The following is a 24370-nucleotide window of genomic DNA, read 5'->3' on the forward strand; positions in this document are numbered from 1 at the left end:
TTCATTATGAAAACCAGTATGGAAAATATTTTTAAAAAGAATAAAAAAGAACAACCATACAATTCAGTAGTCCCAATTCTGTATATATAACAAAAGAAAAAAAAATCAGTATGTCAAAGAAATATCCACACCCTCATGCTCATTGCAGCACTATTCACAATTGCCAAAATATGAAAACAACCTAAATGTTTATGAATAATCAATGTATGAAGAAAATACGGTGTATATATACACAACAGAATTTTGTTCAGCCATGAAAATATTATTTCAACAACATAGATGGACATGGAGGCCATTACACTAAGTGAAAAAAGCTGGTCAAAGAAAGACAAATACTGTACAATCTCACTTAAATGGGAAATCAAAAAAAGTTGAACTCAGAAAAGAGAGTACAAAGGTGGTTGCTAGGGCCTGAGGTAGGGAAAATGGGGAGATGTTATTGAAAGGTTGCAAACTTTCAGTTATAAGATGAATAAGTTTTGGAGACCTAATATACAGCACTGTGACTATAGTTAATAATCACATTTTGTATCATAAAATTTGCTAAGACAGTAGACCTTAAGTCTTCTTAATACTAAAAAAAATATGAAGGGAAAAATATATTCATTAACTTGATTTTATTGATCATTTCATAATGTATATGCATATAAAATTATATTATACATAATTATACACTTATACAGATTTTTCTTGTGAAAAAACATGTCATATACACATACATACACACATGTGTATATACATGTACATATATGTATATAAGTATGCACACACGCACACAGGAATGCCACAGTCCTGGTAAGGTTTATCCTAAGCAAGAGAAAATTATAAAACTACAGTTATTATAAAATAAGTACAAAGTGGGAGTTCAATATATGCTCAGCAATATAGCTGGGCTAATGACATAGTATATTTAAGAAAGGTAGGGAGTAAATACCCGAAACTATATTAAAGTTAGGAAACTAGGACATATAGAGTTTAAAGTATTTATCATAGTTGACACAAAGAATACCCAGAATTTTGAAGTAAAACATCACATTTAATTATATTTAGGGAGATACTTGCTGTTCTGATAAAATTACGGAGTATGAATTTCTGTAGAATGACATGTGAAACCCCCATAGTATAGAAATCTATAAAGCAGAAAACATACCACATCTATTTGTGATATTCCTGGGATTTCTGAACCAAATACCAACATCATCACTTCACTCTGACATTTCATATATGATGCTACAGGGAAATTTAAAAATTGTTTCACAGAGAGGTCCTCAGAAATATACAGATATTCCCATGTCCTTAAAAGCAATGGGAGAGCAGTCAGATCCTGCAGTCTCTTGTAAGCCGTCAACAGCACTTTGGTTCCCACTGTAACCTTAAGGGAAGATCACTGAAGAGGATCCTTAGAGAATTTAAAAATAAGAACAGAGATGGCCGGGCATGGTGGCTCACACCTGTAATCCTAGCATTCTGGGAGGCCCAGGCGGGTGGATCATTTGAGCTCAGGAGTTCGAGACCAGCCTGAGCCAGAGCGAGACCCCATCTCTACTAAAAATAGAAAGAAATGATATGGACAACTAAAAATATATATAGAAAAAATTAGCCAGGCATGGTGGCACATGGCTGTAGTCCCAGCTACTCAGGAGGCTGAGGCAGGAGGATCGCTTGAGCCCAGGAGTTTGAGGTTGCTGTGAGCTAGGCTGGCACCATGGCACTCTAGCCTGGGCAACAGAGTGAGACTCTGTCTCAAAAAAAGAAAAAAAGAAAAAAAAAGAAAAAAAAAAGAACAGAGATGCCCTTATGTGAGAACAAGAGAAAGAAACCCAGGCTTCTCAGAAACGATTTCCATTGGAGCAGAGCTGTTGCAAGCCACATTTTAAGGTCTGGCTTCCACTTTAAACTTGAACCTCTCACCTGTATTATCTCCTTTATTCACTCCCACCTACCTCGGTGTTTGGCTACTGTCTTGCGTGCCTTCACTTTCCACGGTTCTTTTCTTTGTTCCAGACAGGTGACAAGGTCTGGCTTAGCGACAGCAAGACCTGTTTTATTAGAAAAAAAGTAATATGAATTTTTTTGAGATTCTCCAATTACCAATCTAGTATTGTTCTCACTAGAAAAAAAATAACATTTTAGAAGATTATGAAAAAATTACTCCCTAAAAAACTGTTTTGTTAGAGAAATTTTAGGATATTCAGGAAGTATTTAACATTTGTGGGTTCTTAGTTCCAGTACCCAGTATTACTGAATCAAAAATTGGTGGTAGAAGTTGGATTTTAAGCTGTGGCAACATTATTTTATGCCACTTAATTTCTCTAATTACCACTAATCTAAAGTGAAGGATACAAATCAGCTCAAGAAAAGGAAAGATAAATGTCAAGATAAAACATCTTGAATATTTTATTATCTATACCAACTAATCCCTAAGTTTCCCTTGGAAACAAGCATCAAAAACTCACTGATGAAAATCAGAAACTCCCTGAAAGCATTCTACAAAGAAAGAATAGGAAATCCTTAGTGTGGAATAGGAATTGTTTACTGAAGTTATCCTCACCCAGGGAGACCAGGTTCCTGTAGTTCTCTAACATCACATCTCGATACAAATTCCTCTGAGCAGGGTCCAGGCATTCCCACTCCTTCAGAGAGAATTCTATGGCCACATCTGTGAAGGTCAGCAGTCCCTGAAAAAATACATATTTATTAAGCTGCCATGGGGAGAGTTAATTTCAGTTCTGGTGAAATGAAAGTGAAGAGAACTGGTTCTGACTTATATGAGTGACTGGAATTACCCAATAAGGTAATTTTCAACACAGAAATGTCTCCTAATATAGTCTATAACACAGAGGAAAAAGGATGTCACAACATATACAAAACCAGGGTAGTCTACTTTTTTGGATGTCACAGTATACAAATAGGGCTACCAATACAGGCACGTACATTTTTGACTGCTTTGTTTACAGCATACAGGGTAAGTTGTACATATTTCCTGGATGGAAAAGTCATGGAGGGTTAGAAGACATCTCTCAAATTTTAACATGTACTACAATGAACTAGCGATCTTGTCAAAATGCAGATTTTTATTTGGAAGATATGGGGTAAACCCTGAATTTATGAATTTCCAACAATCTCATCAGGGATGCCAATGCTTTTTGGTCCATGAGAATATTTTGTCAAACATCCAGTAAATGGTAGAGGCTGAGTTTATCCCATTGTATTATACCAATAAACAAAGATGAGAGCCTTTAATTTCCAAAGCAAGCTATATGAAAGAGAATCTAAGGAAGGGGAGCGTCCCCATTAAATGTGATGGCTTATGCACATCAGTTGGTAAATCTCACCCAAAGTATGTATCAATAATAGAGAAAAATAATTAACTCTATAGAGGAAAATATGTCAAGGAGCACCTTAACTGAGTGAATAAAATTAATATCAATTTTAATAGGACAAATGAGTATCAGGTGCTGATCCACAAAGGTGGACACATCACTGTTATGATAGTAGCGGCCCCTCCAAAAATAAATAAATTGTAATCTGAATCTAGTCATGAAGAAAGGCCAGTTCTAAGCAAAGTTCAAGCTTCAGATATCTCCCATGTCCTGTAATCTCTATGGTGTATTTAAATAGTTTTTTTAAGCATCCTAGAAAGCAAGTCTCTTCTAATTATTCTCTTTTTCAGAACATTGGGTTATCCCAGGCAATTAATGCCATCTTCTGTAAGAGTGCATATATTTCATCTTGTTCTACATAGAGCTGATCGGGCATCCAGATGGAACCTGAACAGTGCATATTCCTCTTCACTGAAATCCAAGGACCTGACCTCATCCCCAATAGGAATCTTGGGCATCCACACTTTCCCATGTTCAACAGCTACAAAGGGAACATTTTAAATATTGCAGATCGTAAATTTATGATGAGAATTTTTCGCAGCATAAAAGAAGCCTGGGTGCGCGGCCCACGAAAGACTACAGAGACAGGCGCCTAGCACACGCCGAACTGTCTCCTATACGCGGGCGGCTGGGCTGCCTTGGTCCCGGCTCTAGCACACGCCGAACTGTCTCTGTCTCGTATAGGCGGGCGGCTGGATTCTCTCGGTCCCCGGCTTCTCCGGCCTCTGCCGGACCCTGGGGGTTGGGCCCCAGCGACGGTGATCAGCAGACAGGTGGCCGCCATTGTCGGGGTCCACAGCCTAAACCCTGCGGAGCGATTGGGTACCTGGTGGCTCCCTTGGCGGCTCCCTCCCCTAGTCCAGGGACCCCCACTAGGAGCTCTGCCTTTGTGTGAACACTGAGTGCTTCCCCAGTCACCAGAGAGTGGAGTGGGGACCTTGCAGACATTGGGCCGGGACGGACCATCCCCCGCGGGAACTGCAGTGGCTGGGGCGCTGGGTGAACGAGGGCGCTGCCCCCCTCCCCCTATCCACTGTCTTTCTCGCAGAGAGAGACAGAAACCACCTGGGGAGAGGAAGAGGAGCAGACCCCTGGCAGCCCCCTTCACCGAGCAGAGGCAGCAAAATCCTGAACAACTCGCGAAGAGCTCCTCCTAGCCACAGAGGAGGCAGCTTACCTGGCACGCACGCCTGCCCCTATCCAGACTAAAGCTGAAAGAAGGGATCTTAAGAATTCATCCAGATGGGAAGGGCTCAGCGAAAGAACTCTGGGAGTATAAAGAATCAAGCTGAAACCTTGCCCTCAAAGAGGATTACTAGTTCTCCACCAATTGACACAAACCAGATTCTAAATAGCAACATGTCACAGGAAGAATTTCAAACATGGATCATAAATAAGCTGAACATTATGCAAGAAAAAATGGATAACCAACACAAAGAAACCACAAAAAAGATCCAGGACTTGGAAGAAAAATTCACCAAAGAAATTGAAATATTGAAGAAAAATCAAACTTAACTCCTGGAAATGAAGAATTTATTCAGGGAGCTACAAAACACAGTGGGCAGTCTCAAGAGCAGGTAGATCAAACGGAAGAATCTCAGAGATCGAAGATAACACTTTCCAATTAAATAAGTCAGTCACAGAGATAGAGCAAAGAAACAAGAGAAAAGACCAGAGTCTACAAGAAATGTCGGATTATGTGAAGAAGCCTAACGTGAGAGTTATCAGCATTCCTGAGGGTGAAGAAGACAATAAGCAAGGGTTGGATAAACTATTTGAAGATATAATTGAGGAAAATTTCCCAGGCCTTGCCAAATCTCTAGAAATACAGGTTCAAGAAGCTCAAAGAACCCCTGGGAGATTCATACCAAATAGGAAGACACCACGTCATGTAGTTATCAGACTGACCAAAATATCCACTAAAGAGGCCCTTCTTCGAGCTGTAAGGAGAAAGAAACAAGTAACATACAAAGGAAAGTCCATCTGAATCACGCCAGATTTCTCAACTGAAACCTTACAAGCAAGAAGAGATTGGGGCCCCATTCTCACTCTTCTGAAACAGAATAATGCCCAGCCTAGAATCCTGTACCCAGCTAAACTCAGTTTTATATATGAAGGTGAAATTAAGACATTCTCAGATAAACAAAAACTCAGAGAATTCACCAAGACAAGACCAGCTCTCCAAGAAGTACTCAAAACAGAGTTACACATGGTCCAGCACAAGGACCCACGAATGTAAAACTAATCAAGAGATAAAGATAAAAACCCAGTTATCATAATGGCTCAAGAGAGAAAACAGATCAATGAAATTCAACCCAACATGAGGAACAGCAATCTGTCTCACTTATCAGTTCTCTCATTAAATGTGAATGGATTGAATTCCCCACTCAAGAGACATAGACTGGCCCAATGGATAAAAAAATAAAAGCCAAGTATCTGCTGTCTTCAGGAAACTCATCTAACCTGCAAGGATGTATTTAGACTGAACCCAAAAGAAAGCTAGCGTGGCGGTTTTAATCTCCGATAACTTAGTTTTTAAATCAACAAAAGTAATGAAAGACAAAGATGGTTACTATATACTGGTGAAGGGTACAATTCAACAAGAAGACATAACTATACTTAATATATATGCACCCAACCTAGGTGCACCCAGATTCATAAAGCAAACCCTACTTGATCTGAACCAAATGATAGATAACAACACTTTAGTAGCCGGAGATTTTAACATGCTGCTGACAGTACAGGACAGATCCTCCAAACAAAAAATAAACAAAGAAATAATGGACTTAAATAGAATGCTAGAACAAATGGGCCTGACTGACATCTGCAGGACATTCTACCCAAAAACCACTGAATATACTTTCTTCTCATCAGCTCATGGGACATTCTCCAAGATTGACCATATCCTAGGACATAAAGTATGTCTTAAAAAATTAAAAAATATAAAAATTATACCATGCATCTTCTCAGATCACAGTGGAATAAAAGTAACAATGAACCCTAACAGAAATCCTCATTTCTACTCAAAGTCATGGAAGCTAAATAACCTTCTCCTGAACAATCATTTTATAAATGAAGAAATCAAGTTGGAAATCAAAAGATTCTTTGAATTAAACGACAAAAGAGATACAACTTATCAAAATCTGTGGGACAAAAAAAAAAAAAAAAAATCTGTGGGACACAGCTAAAGCAGTCCTGAGAGGAAAATTTATTTCCATAAATGCCTATACCAAAAAGACAGAAAACTTACAAATAGACAATCTAATGAATAGACTCAAAGAGCTGGAAAAGGAAGAACAGGACCGACCCCAAACCCACCAGAAGGAGAGAAATTATTAAGATTAAATCAGAACTAAATGAAAAGGACAACAATAAAACCATAAGGGAGATTAATAAAACAAAAAGTTGGTTCTTTGAAAAAATAAACAAAATTGACACACCTCTGGCTAGACTAACCAAGAGCAGAAAAGAAAAAACTCTTATAACCTCCATCAGGAACATGAAAGGAGAAATCACGACTTATGCCACAGAGATACATGATATCATCTATGAATTCTACAAAAAATCTTTATGCACACAAATTAGAAAACCTGGAGGAAATGGACAAATTCTTAAAAACACACAGCCTTCCCAGGCTCAACCAGAAGAAATAGAATTCCTGAATAGACCGAAATCTAGATCTGAAATCGAAACAGCAATAAAAAACCTTCCCAAAAAGAAAAGCCCTGGTCCAGATGGGTTCACACCTGAATTTTACCATACCTACAAAGAAGAACTGGTGCCCATCCTACATAAACTATTCTCCAATACAGAGAAGGATGGGATTCTCCCCAACACTTTTTACCAAGCCAACATAATCCTGATACCAAAACCAGGAAAGGATGCAACTAAAACAGAGAACTACAGACCAATTTCTCTTATGAATATAGATGCAAAAATTCTCAATAAAATTCTAGCAAATCGAATCCAAGTGCTTATCAAAAAAATAATCCATCACGACCAAGTGGGCTTCATCCCAGAGATGCAGGGATGGTTTAACATTTACGCAAATCTATAAATGTAATTCACCACATAAATAGAAGCAAAAATAAAGATCATATGATCCTCTCAATAGATGCAGAAAAAGCATTTGACAAAATTCAACACCCTTTTATGATAAGAACGCTTAACAAAATAGGCATAGACGGGGCCTATCTAAAAATGATACAAGATATATATGACAAACCCACAGCCAACATCATACTGAATGGGGAAAATCTGAAAGCATTCTCACTTCAAACTGGAACCAGACAGGGCTGCCCACTGTCCCCATTACTTTTCAACATAGTATTGGAAGTCCTTGCAAGAGCTATCAGGCAAGAGAGCAGAATCAAGGGAGTCCAAATAGGGACAGAAGAGATCAAACTCTCACTCTTTGCTGATTATATGATGTTATATCTAGAAAACCCCAAGGTTTCAACCAAGAGACTCCTGGAATTGATCAATGAATTCAGTAAAGTCTCAGGATACAAAATCAATACACACAAATCAGAGGCATTCATATATGCCAATAACAGTCAAACAGAGAACCAAATTAAGGACTCAATACCCTTCAAAATAGCAACAAAGAAAATAAAATACCTAGGAATATATTTAACTAAGGAGGTAAAGGGGGCCGGGCGCGGTGGCTCACGCCTGTAATCCTAGCTCTCTGGGAGGCCGAGGTGGGCGGATCGTTTGAGCTCAGGAGTTTGAGACCAGCCTGAGCAAGAGTGAGACCCCATCTCTACTAAAAATAGAAAGAAATTATATGGACAGCTAAAAATATATATAGAAAAAATTAGCCGGGCATGGTGGTACATGCCTGTAGTCCCAGCTACTCGGGAGGCTGAGACAGGAGGATCGCTTGAGCCCAGGAGTTTGAGGTTGCTGTGAGCTAGGCTGACGCCACGGCACTCACTCTAGCCTGGGCAACAGAGTGAGACTCTGTCTCAAAAAAAAAAAAAAAAAAAAAAAAAAAAGGAGGTAAAGGACCTCTATAGGGAGAACTATGAAACACTGAGGAAGGAAATCGCAGAACATGTAAATAGGTGGAAAACCATAACATGCTCATGGATCGGTAGAATCAACATTGTTAAAATGTCTATACTGCCCAAAGTTATCTACAGATTCGATGCAATCCCTATTAAATTACCAACATCATTTTTCACAGATATAGAAAAAATAATTTTACGCTTTGTATGGAACCAGAGAAGACCCCGTTTAGCAAAAGCAATCTTAAGTGACAAAAACAAAATGGGAAGTATTAATTTGCCAGACTTCAAACTATACTACAAGGCTGTGGTTCTTAAAACTGCCTGGTATTGGCACAAGTGGAACAGAACAGAAAATCCAAATATAAAACCATCCTCATATAGCCATCTAATCTTTGACAAAGCAGACAAAAACATACTCTGGGGAAAAGATTCCTTATTTAATAAATGGTGCTGGGAAAACTGGATATCCACATGTAGAAGACTAAAACAGGACACACAGCTCTTACCTCTCACAAAAATCAAATCACGGTGGTTAACAGACTTAAACCTTAGGTCGGAAACTATTAGAATTCTAGAAGAAAATGTAGGAAAGACTCTTACAGACATTGGCCTAGGCAAAATAATTTAGGAACAAGACCCCTAAGGCAATCACAGCAACAACAAAAATAAATAAATGGGACCTGATCAAATTAAAAAGCTTCTGCACAGCCAAAGAAACAGTCACGAGAGTAAACAGACAACCTATAGAATGGGAAAAAATTTTCGCATACTACACATCAGATAAAAGATCTATTTAGAACTCAGGAAAATCAGTAAAGAAAAAATCAAACAACCCTATCAAAAAGTGGGTAAAGGACATGAATAGAAATTTTTCAAAAGAAGATATAAAAATGGCTAACAAACATATGAAAAAGCGTTCAACATCTCTAATCAACAGGGAAATGCAAATCAAAACCACAGTGAGATATCACTTAACTCCAGTGAGAATGGCCTTTATCAAAAAGTCCCAAAACTATACATGTTGGTGTGGATGTGGAGAGACAGGTACACTCATACACTGTTGGTGGGACTGTAAACTAGTGCAACCCCTGTGGAAAGCAATGTGGAGATACCTTAAACAGATTCAAGTAGACCTACCATTCGATCCAGCAATCCCATTATTGGGCATCTACCCAAAAAAACAAAAGTCATTCTATAAAAAAGACACCTGCACCCGAATGTTTATAGCAGCCCAATTCACAATCGCAAAGATGTGGAAACAACCCAAATGCCCATCAATTCATGAATGGATTAGCAAAATGTGGTATATGTATACCATGGAATATTACTCAGCTATTAGAAATAATGGCGATATGGCATCTCTTTGGTTCTCCTGGAGAGAGCTGGAACCCATCCTATTAAGTGAAGTATCCCAAGAATGGAAAAATAAGCACCACATGTACTCACCAGCAAACTGGTTTCCCTGAGTGCACATTTGGGAATAGCACCAATTGGGTATCGGACAGAGGTCGGGGCTGGGTGGAAGGAATGGGTGTATACCTACTTGATGAGTGTGATGCATACTGCCTGGGGAATGGACACGCTTGCTTGAAGTTCTGACTGGGGGGGATGGGATGGGTGCATACCTACATGATGGGTGCAATGTGCACTGTCTAGGGAATGGACACAATTGAAGCTCAGACTCGGGGGGATGAGGAGGCATGGGCAATATATATAACCTGAACTTTTGTACCCCCATAATGAGCTGAAAAACAAAACAAAATAAATAAATAAATAAATAGAAGCCTGGATGGAGAGAATGGAGATAAGACTCTGCTATATAGGGGAGAAAGATTTTTCAGAGTCTCTTGGCTATTACCAGAAGAAAAGGACAAGAGTAGTTGAAACAAACTCATTAGTCAGGAACATCACAAGTAGAGAAGTCAAGGTTTGCAAGTTCTAAGCACATGGCATTCCAGGAGAAAAACTGAACACAGCCTCTGAACTGGGACACATTTACCTGAGAACCAGCCATTTTTTCCTCTTCCTCCTCCTCCTCCTCTTGATTTTCTTCTCAGGTGAGATTATCTGGACATATTACACCTGCATCTTGATAATATTTCTTTAAAGGCATCAGCACAGCCCCTTCACCTGCTACCACCACAGCCACAGGCAGAGGGACCTTGACATGCAGAAAAAAATCTACCCCTCCCAGGCCCTCATCACAGGCAAGAGTCAGGAAGGAGCTTCTACATAGGGAACAAAAGTGTGAGTTTCTCTTGTCCTGCCCTCAGGTGCGCTCCCCTGCCACAGACAGCAGCAGTTTCTGCTACAGCAATAGGAATATGGGCTGTGCTGACCTGCCCCCACCAAACCCCTGCAGAGCGGGCCCTGTTACTTCCCTCTGGACAACGGCTGAACTCAGCCTTCATGAATGTATCCGAGAGGCCTTATGCTTAACTCTGGTCTCACCTTAGCATCACCCGGGGCACTTAACTGAAACCACATGGATGCTCCCACCCAGACCAATAGACAGAAGCTGTGAGGATGGCACAGGTGATGGTGGTTCTTCAGACTGGCCATGTGATTCTAATGGGAAGCTTGTGCTGAGAACCACTTGGCTAAACGTTGCCTCTCAAGTTTGCGCACAGAAATCATTTGGTCTTCAGGGCCTCTCTAATGAGATTCTCTAACAGTGGCAGTCACTCCATCTTGAAGCAAATAACCGCTATGTTTTTACAATGCCTATTTATGTGCTTGCTTAAGAATTTCAGGAACCAATCTTGAGGTGTTAACTATAGAACTAAGATTGCCAAACTCCCCCTGGGGGAAAATGCTGAGGAGTTAACCTTCAATTCTGTTGCAGTCTAGCTGACATCAGCCAGACCGCCAGATGGCGCAGTCCTCAAGATAACCATTGGAACAAGACATGGTGACCTGCACATAGCCAGCTCCTGCGCGTAGTTTCCCAAACTCCCTTCCCCTTTAAAATTTTGCAGGTTTGGAGGGACTCTACGAATTGGCTTAACAATTTCCCTGTTAATGCTGGTGTTATTCCTCCTACGCTATAGTAGTACTCGGCTTGAGGAAGCAGGCACAGCACAGAGTCACTTATGTCCAACACTTTTTTAAACAACACAGACACTTTGGTCCAAGTGAAGACCACCCATCACCATCTTGAAACATGGCATTGTCTGCTGGCCCTTCAAAGTTTCCAGAGGCTAGAGAAGGCAGCAATGTTTAAGTCTGCATTTGGAAAATAACATGTACTTATCATTAATGCAATGTTTATTGAGCATGTACTATGTGGTCACAAGTACGTTACAGAGCACTGTGCAAGAAACATCACATTATGTGAATTAATCCTCCTAAAACCCTAGGAATTGGGTACTAAGCGTTGCCTAATTCCCAGGATTTAGATCAAGAGCCCAGGCTTTCAATTACTTCTTCCATTTCTCGATCATTGCTTTTTAAGAATATGTATAGGATAAAAGCTAAATATAGACAGATGGCAGGGATGGAAATGAGAGGTGAACTATAGTTCAGAGGGATTTTTCATTTTACATTTACATTTAATTGTGATTCATGGAGCAACTACTGAATCTCCAAGAATGAAAACATGTTGGGTAGCATATCTCTAAAGGCGTGGATTTCAATAAAAATTTTTAATAATTTAAAATTTAATTTTAATTATAAATAAATAATGTATCAAAATATGTAGACCTTTGCTTCCATGTATCTGCTTTTATGTTTCAAAAAATTGTGAGCACCAGCTCTGGACAGAGGACAGGAGCAGCCGCCCAAAACCCCGATCTCCTCTCATCAGTTCTGTGAGGGGAGATTACAGGGTAGGGACAGACCTGGACAAGGCTCAGAAAATGGTGGATCGGGGCAGGGGTGGGGCAGGGAGTGGTTCCTAGGCTTCCTGTCTCTATGCCACTGAAATATTTCCAGTTCTGTCTTTCCTAAGCCTGCCCAAAAGAAATAACTCCTAGAGTTTGTATAATTTTAATATGTCTAAGCCAATTACTTGTCTCTCTCTCTGTCTCTCTCTCCTCTTTCTCTCTCTCTCTTTCTCTTTCTTTTGTTCTTCTTGTTGAGAGACAGGGTCTTGCTTTGTTACCCAGGTTTGAGTGCAGTGGTGTGATTATAGCTCACTGCAACTTTCAACTCCTGGGCTCAAGTATCGTCTTGCCTCAGCCTTCTGAGTAGCTAGCAGTACAGGCATGTGTCATCATACATGGCTAATTTTTTAAAATTCTTTGTAGAGATCGAGATCTCACAATGTTGCCCAGGCTGGTCTCAAACTGCTGGCATCAAGCAATCCTCCCACCTCAGTCTCCCAATGTGCTAGAATTACATGGCTGAGCCACTGCCCCCAACCCCCAACCTTCTTTTTCTATTTTATAATATACAATAACAAGCAGTTTAATCAAAACTCTTAATGTTTTCTAGGACAATAATATTAGAAGATAAATATTTATTTTTAGTAATAATAATAAAAATAAAAATAATAATAAAAATGTCTATGAATAGCCCTTCACACAGTGACATCAGAACTCACAACATAAGGGAAGTGACCCACATGAAGCCAAAGTCCCCTGCACACCTCCCTTCTTTATATTCGCCACACGATGCTGAATTCAGCCATTTGTCCATTTGTTCTAGACTGCAAGTTCCTGGACAGTAGGGCCCAAGACTGCTTCATTTATTTCTCTAATGTCCATTTGAAATGTAAACAATTGATTTATCCATCAGTTTGTGTCTCCAGACCTCCTCCTTGTTCTTCACTGAGGTCCCAGGAAACTGGAGCAACCCCAGTCTGGGCACCAACAAAGGAGATTCTTTCTATGAGAAAAGGAACAAACCCTGGATGACCATTCTTCTTCCCCTGAGATGGAAGTTTAGATTCTGTTCTCAGCCTGACCCCAGTCTGCACAGGACATCCCCAAATGTCTCAAGCCTCTCAGGTACTGATGAGAGGGTCCCCAGTGAGCCTGAGGTGATATCCCCATGAAGAATGAGATAGCAGAGACTCAGGGTGGTTCTGTGGAGCCAGAATAAAAAAGCTCCTGGTGGGACAGCTGACCCCAGATCGAGGTGTAATATTATCTCTCCTTGATCAGCTAACTTGGGAATCAGGAAGAAAAACACTACCCTACTCCATTAACACAGTATAAAGGTAGCCTGTAGTTGTGGTCATGGCTCTGAATATTTTGTGGCCCTATTCTCCAACTGCTGAGGTGTTTGTTTACACTCATAGATTCTGCCACCAAATTCTATTTAGACCGGGAATTCTTCACACAGCAGCTCACTGGACAAGATCTGGAAAATGTGAAGGGCCCCCATTCCAAAAGGGAGACTTACAAAGTCTGTGTGGACCTCTCACAATGCAGAAAATTACTCCCTTGTGTTTTTGTACCTCAGTCCAAAGGCTGTCCTGATCTTGTGAATCCCAAGTGAAGGCCATCCCTTATGTGACAATTCTAGGTGGAATCAACCTGGCTTTATATTCTTGGGTCTTACAGCAAGGGGAGGAAAACTAGAGGAGAGATCCCCCCATGAAAGCTGCTCTGTCACATCCCTGAAGAACCCCATGACCTGGATTCAAAATTTGGAGCTTCAGATTTAGGTCTTGGGGGCGGGGGTGGGGATGCAGCCGGTGTCCTGTGCACATTCGTGGGCATTTGGGAAAGAGGAGAGGAAAGGTGAGATTCTCAGGACTGCTCAATGCACATGTGTGAGCCTGGTTGGGTTTCTGGGCCACCTGGTCTCTGGATCAGTTTCAGGTCTGAAGATACCCGGGTAATTGAAACACAGAGCTCGAATGGCTGACTGCTGCCCCGTGAAATCATTCTTGTAGAAATCTAGCTGCTCTAGAAGAGAGATTGCAAATAGGCAGAGACACCATTCTAGCTTCAGATACTGGGGACAGCATATACTTTGCTGAACAATTGTGGGTTGTGACTGGAAGACAGAGAGGGAAAGGGCCCTCTAGAGTGAGACACGGGGGACATCTTGTATATTAATATTATATCTTGTAATTCTGGATGGTATGTGGGAAATATAACTAAAAACATAATCATTTTCAACCCCAAAATAACTCTCTATGATGGAAAAACAGAAAAACACTTATATTACACAATTAAACCAGAATGTGATGTCTATCTCAGATAATCTGCTAAGAGATTGCCAAGATAAAAAAAAAAGTCACCATAATTAGTCCTCAAATAGAAGACTTGACAGCGCCATTTGTGACATACAGTTCATCCTAAGTTCACCTGGTAATTGGAAAGGCCACCTCTGTTTGTTAATTGGCTATATTCAAAAGAAAAAGAACTTCATATCTTCATGATAAAAGATAGTTTTGAAACTTGGAGCCAGGTGCCTACCAAAGGGAGGCACCTATACTACAACAGAAACTGTGGAATACGATACTATCTTCTTGACTGTTTACATTCGAAAGCAATTATTCCTAGGTCCTAGAAAAAGAAAACCCTGGGTTTTAAAAAATGACAAAAAGCTCATTTAGCTGGTACAATGATGTGTATATATTTCAAAGAGACACAGAAAACATTTACATATAAAATTTTCTAAATTAAGAGCTTTAAGAAAAAGGAAAAGAGCAAAATCTCTTCCCATATTTTCAAGTTGAAGGATTCGGTCTGGTATTTCTAATTTGTATTTGCTCTAACAACAGCCAGGTCTAGGGCCACGGCCTTGAATTCATGGAGATAATTCCAGGAGGTACTAGATTCATGCACCAGAGGAGTAGCCTCAGCTACATTGTGCACGTGAAAGAGGGTTTGTGGGGAAGAAAAAATTAGAAGAGAGACAGGTGCTATCAAGGACCCATGGGTGGGGCACAGTGTAGAGTTGGTGAAAGGATTGGTTGGGACTGTGAAAGAAACTGAAAATCTCAGGACCGTCCCCCCAACTCCTTATGGAAAAGTTACGGCGAAGCCTGAAGGCTGAGTCATGCAATACCCTGTCCCAGACGAATAGCTATTTCTAACAATATGCATCAGCCAGAACCCCATGGAAAGGTAAAAGGTCTCAGGCATCTACAAGGACTGCTCCCATAGATCATTCATAATGAAATTTCTTGCTGGCCTCCCATAAGCAAACAGGTATATTGTAACTTGTTCTGCAGACTAGTCTAGTTCCTAAAACTGAAGTCTGTTCAATTCCACACTAATAATGTTGATTACAAGCTTATCTTCCCAGGTGTAGGACAGAGACAAAATCAAATACTCTCTGACCAAATCCACCCAATGCACCAGAGCCCCCATAACTCTATGGTGAAACCTTCTCACATAGCATGGCTCATGCTTTAAGTGGCTTCTCCAGTAAGTAGCAATGGAACATTTAGTGGAAAGTAGCAAAGTATGACTAAATAAATATTATTGAGGAATTTTTTGTATTAAAAGCAAACTTGCTTTTATGGGTAGATAAAAATTACATTTCTACATCTACAGCCACTAGGGGGGTTACGTGTAACAAAGGAAGATAGAAAAATTGCCCTTACTAATTTTACTTTTACTAGTAAAATATACATTAATGAGCATTTTAAAATGTGGTTGTATTCAATCCTATCTCAAACTTAAAAAAGGGGGTGTGAAATGTATGTGTATGTGGAGATTTTCAAGTTTTCTTGCATAAAAACTTTTAGGACCATCAGTGTGAAATTGGGGCATTTTAATATTTACCCAGTAAAGGCATTGTGAAGTCTAAAATATATATATATATAGATATATTTTTTTTTTCACCCACCAAGGGACACCTACATAATTGATTCTTCCTTCACACTTTTTTTTCCCTCTTCAAACATTCACATTATCCTATCTAAAATGTAAAATTTCCTGGGCCTCAGAAGAATGTAATCATTTTGTCTCACTGCCCATGCTCCTCCTCTGTTTTTCTTCTCTATGGTTTGTCACCTTTAAATACTGAAGTTCTCAAATGCCCCTTCAGAAAAAGTCAAAGATGCATCTGTGGTTTGTGTTTTTTCCAGGCATGTCCTCAAGCTTTGGCTTAAGAAACTTCCATTGATTTATATCTTTGTCTCAGTTACTTATTTTGGCTTGCCAGTGCGAGAGATGCTAGCCCAGACTGGGATATGCTCTGGTTCACTCCTGTGCCACACAGGCAGATGAGGTTATCACTGGGTGGTCTAGAAGTGTGGATTGATGGAGGACCAGGTTGCTGCTACAGATTCATAGTCTTGGGGTAGAGATAAGGCAGGAACTTCTAGGCACTTGTGTGGGTTTTTTGGGGAAACTCTAGGAGCAAAGGAGCTGAGAGCTGCATTCCACAGGGTAGAGCCTTACCCGGGAGGGGTGTGGCCACATCATTGCAGACCGAGCATGTGCACGAATCAGTCAAAATCACATAGTGGCAGCAGGGTGGGGAGAGGGAATCTGACCACAGAACTCCTGCCCTCTAAGACCTCACTCGGTCTCCTCTGAAACCAGAAGGAGATGTGGAACCATAGGAAAATTTGTCGTATGACAGCATATATGCAGGAGAACAGACCCTCCCTTCCCTGAGACAACTGCATTCTCCCTGCAGCCCAGGCCCCTGTGATGTCTTTGTTTTCTTGACAGCACTACTGACACCAAACGTGTGGAGTTTGCTGAACACTAACCAATACCAACTGTTCTTGCAAAACTCAGTTCTGACCCAGTGAGCACAGACATCACGAGTCCAGGGCTCAGCCCCACCACCCTGCCCTCACTGCAGATGCCAGCAGCAGCCCCAAGGGCACATCTGTATATCTGAGCAACTGCCTGTAAATCAGGGCCCCCCGTAACCCCCTCCACGATCTTAATAATTTGATAAAATTACTCACAGAACTCAGCAAACCACACTACTTCATTCACCAGTTAATTTTAAGGGACACCACTCAAGAACAGACAGATAGAAGAGATGTACAGGGCAAGGGAAAGTGGTGGGAGCAGATGGGGTGGGTAGTTAATCCTTGTGAGCAGCTGTGATTAAAGAAATTTCCCATCCTCTGTGTTCTCAACAGCAGCTCTCTGCAAAAAGACCCTTCCCATTATGACTTAGGTGATACTTTTTTTTTTTTTTTTTTACCAATCAGAAAGCTAGACATAGACTCTGCAAATTCACATTTATTGCTCATAAACAATTAGCTGAACAGTCTTGTCTTCAGTGGTCAGAACAAAATATTTCTTGACCCAATTTTGCTTAAGTTTCTCTCCTTTCCCCAGGCCCTTGACCTTTGACACATCCTAAGTTTGACCCAACGTACAACCCCTCTTTATGCCCCTCCTAAGAACAAGCTGACTTCAGGGTGAAACATTCTCTGACCTAGAATATTACTTTTTTCTACCCTCCCCCTCCCACCTTTTTCTAATCCTGTTTGCTTCTGCCTATGAAGGAAGGCCCTTGTCTAAATTTGTGATGAATTCAGATCTTATACTTGGTGATTTCCCCTAATGTAATACTTCTTTAGAACAACTAAAAATTTATTTTATTGGGCAGGAAGTTGTAACTTTAAATTTATTTTATTGGACAATGTCTAGAAACAGCCTCAGGACCATAACAATTACCCCCTTAGAAAGGGGATCTCATCACCAACCCCACTTTCTTCCCAACCGCAACCACATCTGCCTGTGGGTTCCCAGCCTTCCAGGGCTCTCTAGCTTCTCTCAGGATAAAGGGCTCCTCCCATGTGAGCTTCTCTCATGGCTGGTGTGACGAGGCTGGGACACCTACAAGGAGGCTCCCTGGGCCCTCCATGACCCCCTTTTTGAGAATCAAGATTGACCTCAGCTTAGTCACTGGGTTCAGACCTCTGGTTCCCAGTCAAGGTTATTCACTTAGTTTTGGATGAGAAAATATCCAGTGCTTGAAAAATTCAGCAAAATCCTGCAAACTCAGTGTTGAGGCTTATATGATGGAAGAAAATTATAAAGCACTGACATTTCATACTTCAACATGAAAAGCAAAATTTTCTATCCTTATCAAACAACAAACATGTAATTTAGTGATTACTTCCATGAAAATAAATCATTTAGTAAACAATCATATGTGAACATTTCTAGGAGTTTTCAAGTGCCATCTCACAGGATTGAGCATTAAACTCTAACTTTCAGATAATAAAAAACAGAATAGAGTTAACCACTGTCACAAATCCTCCATTCTGCAAAAAAGAGGAAATGATGTTTTCATGAATCTGTTTAATTCACCAATTTATGTACCACACTTTCTTGTGGAAATCTATTCATCTTTATGCAGCCACAATGTAAAATGAACTTTGTCTTTTTTTTTTTTTTTAGCATTCCAAAGCTAAGCTCCAGGATTCCATTTGAAATCACCCCCATCAGCCTGAGCAAGAGCAAGACCTTGTCTCTACTGAAAAAAAAAAAAAAAAAAAAATAGAAAGAAATTAGCTGGACAAGTAAAAATATATAAGAAAAATTAGCCAGGCATGGTGGCACATGCCTGTAGTCCCAGCTACTCAGGAGGCTGAGGCAGTAGGATTGCTTGAGCCCAGGAGTTTGAAGTTGCTGTAAGCTAGGCTGGCGCCATGGCACTCTAGCCTGGGCAACAGAGTGAGACTCTGTCTCAAAACAAAAAAAAAAAAAAAAAAAAAAAGAAAAGAAAAGAAATCACCCCCAAAAAAGAACAGATCTCAGAAATTTATTACACTCATTCTGGGGTGGGGGGGAAGGTAAATAAGATTTTTTTCTGAAATGGAATATATGACTACATATTTAATTCCCTTTTCTGAATTCCACTTCTGCCTTGCCTTTTGAGAATTTTTTTAAATTTTTCAAGCTGTATGGAAGAATTGCATTTTACAGGTAATGTAAAACTGGAGCTGAAATTGAGCAACAAAGCTTTTCAAGGCAACAAATTCAGGGAGTGGCACTGCTGACTAGAACACACGGACATGTCTGACTCAAGTGTCAAAGGTCATCCTATCCCTTGGGACTCCCACCCCACCCTTCTCACTGAAGTGCTCAATGACCACCCTCCCCACAGAAACTGCACTGTGCCTTCCAGTGGGCATGAAGTGTGTATTGCTTTGCAGGTTTTTGTACCAGCTTGCTGGGGTGCATTATCCTCATCATTTGGGAAAGCTTTTCTCCCTTCACATGTCTGAGAGAAGCCAGAAGGAGAGAATGATTTGTGCATTTTCCCTTGAATACCAGCATCTGATGGGCTGACAAGCAATGTGTCTCCAAGAAATGAAAACTGAAGCTGGGACAATAAAATCTTAAAGTACCAATGGGTTAGCTTTTTAGGTGAAGTGTATACCAGGAGACTCCTCTCAAATTCAAGGGCATTCAACTCTTTCCCTGAAAGTCTCCACCTCCATATCTCTGGCTGTCTGTCCTCTTGGAAGAGATTACCCAGAGACAGATATTCACTGGACATTCCAAAAAATATGGCTGCTATGGGAATCTTGGGTGATCCCCAGACAAGTGTGAAGCCCAGGACCAGGAAAAGATAGGAGAGTGGCCAAGAACACATCATCCTGTAAAGTTTCCAAAGGGGAAACCTCAACACGAAGACAGCCTGGCAAGATGTGTACGCCTAAGGATGATAAAAGGAGGAGAGGCAAAAAGACTTTTTACAGCACAGTGTCATGAGATTATCATCTGCTTTCTTTTCATGTGAAATGTTCAGAAACAGCAAACAAATATTTTTAAAACAATCACCCACTGTTATGTAAAGAAATGACAAACAACTAAATACTGCATCTGTTTGAAACAGGCCATAAAGGAAAAACAGTCAATGTGAATTGCATGAGAACTTGGCATTTGGAAATGTGGGAAAGAAACAGAAAATTTGGGATTTTACTGCTTGACCTAAGAGTTAGGCTGAGGGAACTAGGTGGTAGATTCAGACCCAGCTTGCCATACATTAGAAAGTGCAGGGAAAACCAGTGCCACTGTGGAGTGTTAATGTAAGTAGAAGGCAATCAGGCTGAAATGGTTCTAGTGCCCTGCATTCCTTCCTAAGGAAACCAAAATCTAACTCAAATTTATTTCTTATACATTACCAATGTAGGGGCCAAGAAAAAAAGCTTTCCCTTCATTCTTTGAAGGTTCCCTGAATACCAACTGACAAAAGGCAGATTAATAAGAGAAAAGGTATACAAATTTATTAAGATGTGTGGGGAAATCACAAAGGGATTACCTCAACCTCCCACTGTGGTACCCTTAAATATCATTTTTTATGAAAGAGGGAGGAGATGGGGAATGTAGGCCATCCTTTGAGAAGCAAAATGATTATTAGGGAGAGTGAACAGACCAGGGAAAAGAAATTCACTTGTAAATGATTATTTCTGGAATTTGAATGAACCCCGAGTAGCAGGCATTATGTTGAGAAAAAAAACTATTCAGGAGTGGTAGTATTATCTATCTGTACTAGATAATGAGGTAACAGGAAGGCAACAGAAGGCAACTGTGTTTATTCTGGCAAGAAGTTTTGTTTGTTAGATAAAGAAATTTCAGAGTCCATCTCTGCTCTTGGGGTAGGGGTAAAAAAACAAAGTTAGAAGAATCTTAATTTTCAGGCTTATTTCTGAAGCTTTCTAATGTTAAAAAGCACTCAGCTTTTGAATGCCTAAGCTACATTTTTTTCTGAAGAATTATTTGCTGTACCCCAACATTAACTTAGAGAGAAAAAAAATGTGAGCTAAAATAAAATTTTAAGGCTCGTCCCCCCGACGGGCTGATTAAATGGACCCCCTCATGGCCAAAGGAATATCCTAAAGCTAAATTGCCTTCCAGGAGGAAGGAGATCAGATGTCCCCCTCCCTTCTTGGGGACATCCTTTGTAACCCATTAACAGGCCTAAGGGTATGCAAGGCAAATCTACAGGTCCTCAATTTGCACAACAAATATATGTTCTGTGGCTTATCTCTGATAAACAGCAACCATGTTAAAACATTCCAAGCCTTTAGGCAAAGCTTCAAGTCCTTAAACAATTACAAGCCAAAGAATGTCCAAACCCACCAATAACCTATAAGCCCCCGCTTCAAGATGGCCCACCTAAACCGATGTATGCCTCCCACGTATTGATTTATGATTTTACCTGTAACCCCTGTCTCCCTGAAATGTATAAAACCAAACTGTAACCCAGCCACAGCGAGTCCACTTGCTCAAGGCCTCTTGGGCGTGGCTCCAGGTCATGGTCCTCAAATTTGGCTCAGAATAAGTCTCTTTAAAATTATTTTACACAGTCTGGCTTTTTTTCCGTTGACAAAAATTTAGGCTTAACCAACCACAAACAGGCAATTATCCTGATTACAAAAACAGGAAATTTCCACCTGGATAGTCCAAATAAGGTAAATACATAACTGTAAGCAATCAGTTACAGAATTTGGTTTGCTTCCTCATGCACCTTGTAAGAGCCTTTCCTTCAAGCCCTCAACCCCAGGGGATCCTAAAAGTACAAACTGGCTGGGGGACTTACGATTCATGAATTGCTATTTGCTCAATTAAAATAAACTCTTTTCCACTTCAATGATGCCTTACTTTGTTTTTAACAAGAGAAAGGAGGGATGGGGACCCCACGGATCACAGCTCCTTCCACGCACGACCCTCCCCCCCCAAATCAGGATCCTCCTCTGATGACCCTCCCATCATCATCTCACAGTGAGGGAGAGACGCGGGGCTGTGGGCGCAGATCTGCCCAGACAGGGCTCCAGGCAGGGCAAAGTAACCGCTCAGAGATGATCCAGTACGCCCGGGTCCCAGCTGCCCGCCCAACCCCACCCTGTGGCCAGAGGGAATGAGGATGATGGTGTGCCAGTGGTGAAATTCCGTCTTAAGGCTCCAGAGCTGAGACAGGGAGGATCGGGTCCCACCACAGCCACTTCAGACCAGCTCCAACTAGACCCCTCTCAGCCCCCACAGCCACCCAGCCCCCACACTCACCATTTTCAAGCTTCTGGGGTGTCCTGGTGTTCTCCCTATGGATCTCCCAGTATCTGCAAGTCATAGGATGACAGAGGTTGCGGAAGAGACACCTGGGAGCTCCTGGAGACGCAACAGTGGAAAGAAAACCCCAGGTGGGTTCCCGGAGCAACAGACAAAGGCCGAACCAGATCCTGGAAGCCGCCTTCTTCTTTCTGGCCGAGCATCTGATTGGGCAGTTCTCAATGCAGCGTCTCTGATTGGATAGGGCCCAAGGCCCCACCCCTCTAGCCATGAGCGACAGGAGATGCGATCAGACAAAGGGCTGCACGAGGCCAGAGCAACAGATTCTTGGTTGGAGCTCTTTTTAGGCAGGGCTTTCTCCCTGCTCTGGGACCTCACCCTGCCTGGGGCTCATTTGTATTTAACCTTGAATGTAAATTGTATCCATTTATGAAATATATATATATATAGTAAATATATGTTATTCACAAATGGAAACCTCATAATGAAAATTATTTTAAAGGTTGAGATTTTGCAAGCTTCTTGGCCTCTAGTTTTTTGAGCAGACAGCCTGAGCATTGAAAATAGAGGCACTCCTCTAAGGCAGCAATATTAAATTGAATAAAATGTGAGCTACATTTTTCACTTAAAATTCTCTAGTAGCCACATAAAAGAAAAAGAAACAAGTAAAATTGATTGCAATAGTTTAACCCAAAATAACCAAAATGTTACTGTTTTTATATTTGGTAAATAAAAAAATTATTAATGAAGTTTTGTTTTGGTTTTTTTTTTTTTGGTACTGTATCTTGGAAACTCAGTGTATGTTTTAAGTGTGCAGCACATCTCTGTTCAGACCTGCCAAATTCCAGGGACTCAGTAGCCTCCTGTGACCAGTGGCTGCCAAATTGAAGTTCAGCTCTGAGGGCTCTGATTCCCCTGACCTCAGAGCGGTGAAGGGCCTGAACCATGCTTTTTTGCGAAAGGCAAGGGAACGCCCTCTCTCTACCATCAACTCTCCTCAGGCCCACGGGTGGGAGAGACTGTGCACCAAGAGAGCGGGGTCTGCAAGCAGGAAGTGTCGACAGGTAGACCACCACTTGCACCTGCTGCTTGGTGGGGGCCCATCCCTCTTCCAGAAATCATACACTGAACAAAAAATAAGGGGGCCCCAGGAGGAGAGAACCCTAAAATTGTGGTTACATAACTGCAAATACACTACAAAGTGTGAAATATATACTTAAAGCATGTGATTACTGTGACTGGGCAGGTTGATTGTGAAACTCAAGCTTTTGAGAGGTGTCTGAAGTCTGATAAGTGTATTCAGGGCGTCCAGGGATTAGTGGACCCCACATACTGATCTGAGGACCGGGCCTTGAGTCTCCAACAAGGGCACTGGCAGCGGCAACAAAACTAGTTCCTCCTCTTCCTGTGGCCTGCACAAAGCAGCAGGGAGCTCAGGGCTGGGCTGGGAAGCAGGGCTGTGGAGCCCAGGAGCAGCAGCAGGTAAGGGCCTGGCCAGCATCTGCCCTTCACTTGAGCAGGACTTCAGCACCTAAGTGTGGGCCTGGCACATCACACAGGGGAAAACCTGATGGTCTTGTCGCCACAGAGCACATGCTCTCAGGCTTGGGACATTTCTACTTTAACTTATAGAAGACACACTGCTCTAACTCACAGATTGTTAGGAACATGTAATCGAGGTAAGAATGACAGTTCTCAGTAACACCCACAGACATAATCTTGCACAAAGATTGTGGTAGCACCATTGTCTGTACTCGGAGGGATAGATAGAGCGCTCTCTTTCAAACTGTAGTGCTGCACTGTCTTCTACACATTCACCTGCAATTGTCACACCCCCATCTGATGATGGAACTCAGAATCCATCACTACAATGTGCAGGAAGATGTTTGTCTTTTTTTTTTTTTTTATGGAATTGGGCTGATGTGCTGTATCTTAGATATTTTTATAAAAAGATGTATGTACTTTTTCTAAATATTACAATAGAAATGTAAACGTCTTGCACAATAGTAGAGATAATTGTATAATAAAACCCCTCACAAGTAGTACCAATCAAGAAGCTTCCAAAATTTTT

The 24370-nt window shown here is 41.1% G+C and overlaps 1 pseudogene; it reads right to left on the bottom strand.

The window, feature by feature from the left end:
- Positions 1 to 1489: 1489 nt before the first annotated feature.
- Positions 1490 to 22373, bottom strand: LOC138382565 (zinc finger protein 195-like; annotated as a pseudogene).
- Positions 22374 to 24370: the final 1997 nt, after the last annotated feature.

This window comes from Eulemur rufifrons, chromosome 4, assembly GCF_041146395.1.
Source record: "Eulemur rufifrons isolate Redbay chromosome 4, OSU_ERuf_1, whole genome shotgun sequence".
In the NCBI taxonomy this organism is placed as follows: domain Eukaryota; kingdom Metazoa; phylum Chordata; class Mammalia; order Primates; family Lemuridae; genus Eulemur; species Eulemur rufifrons.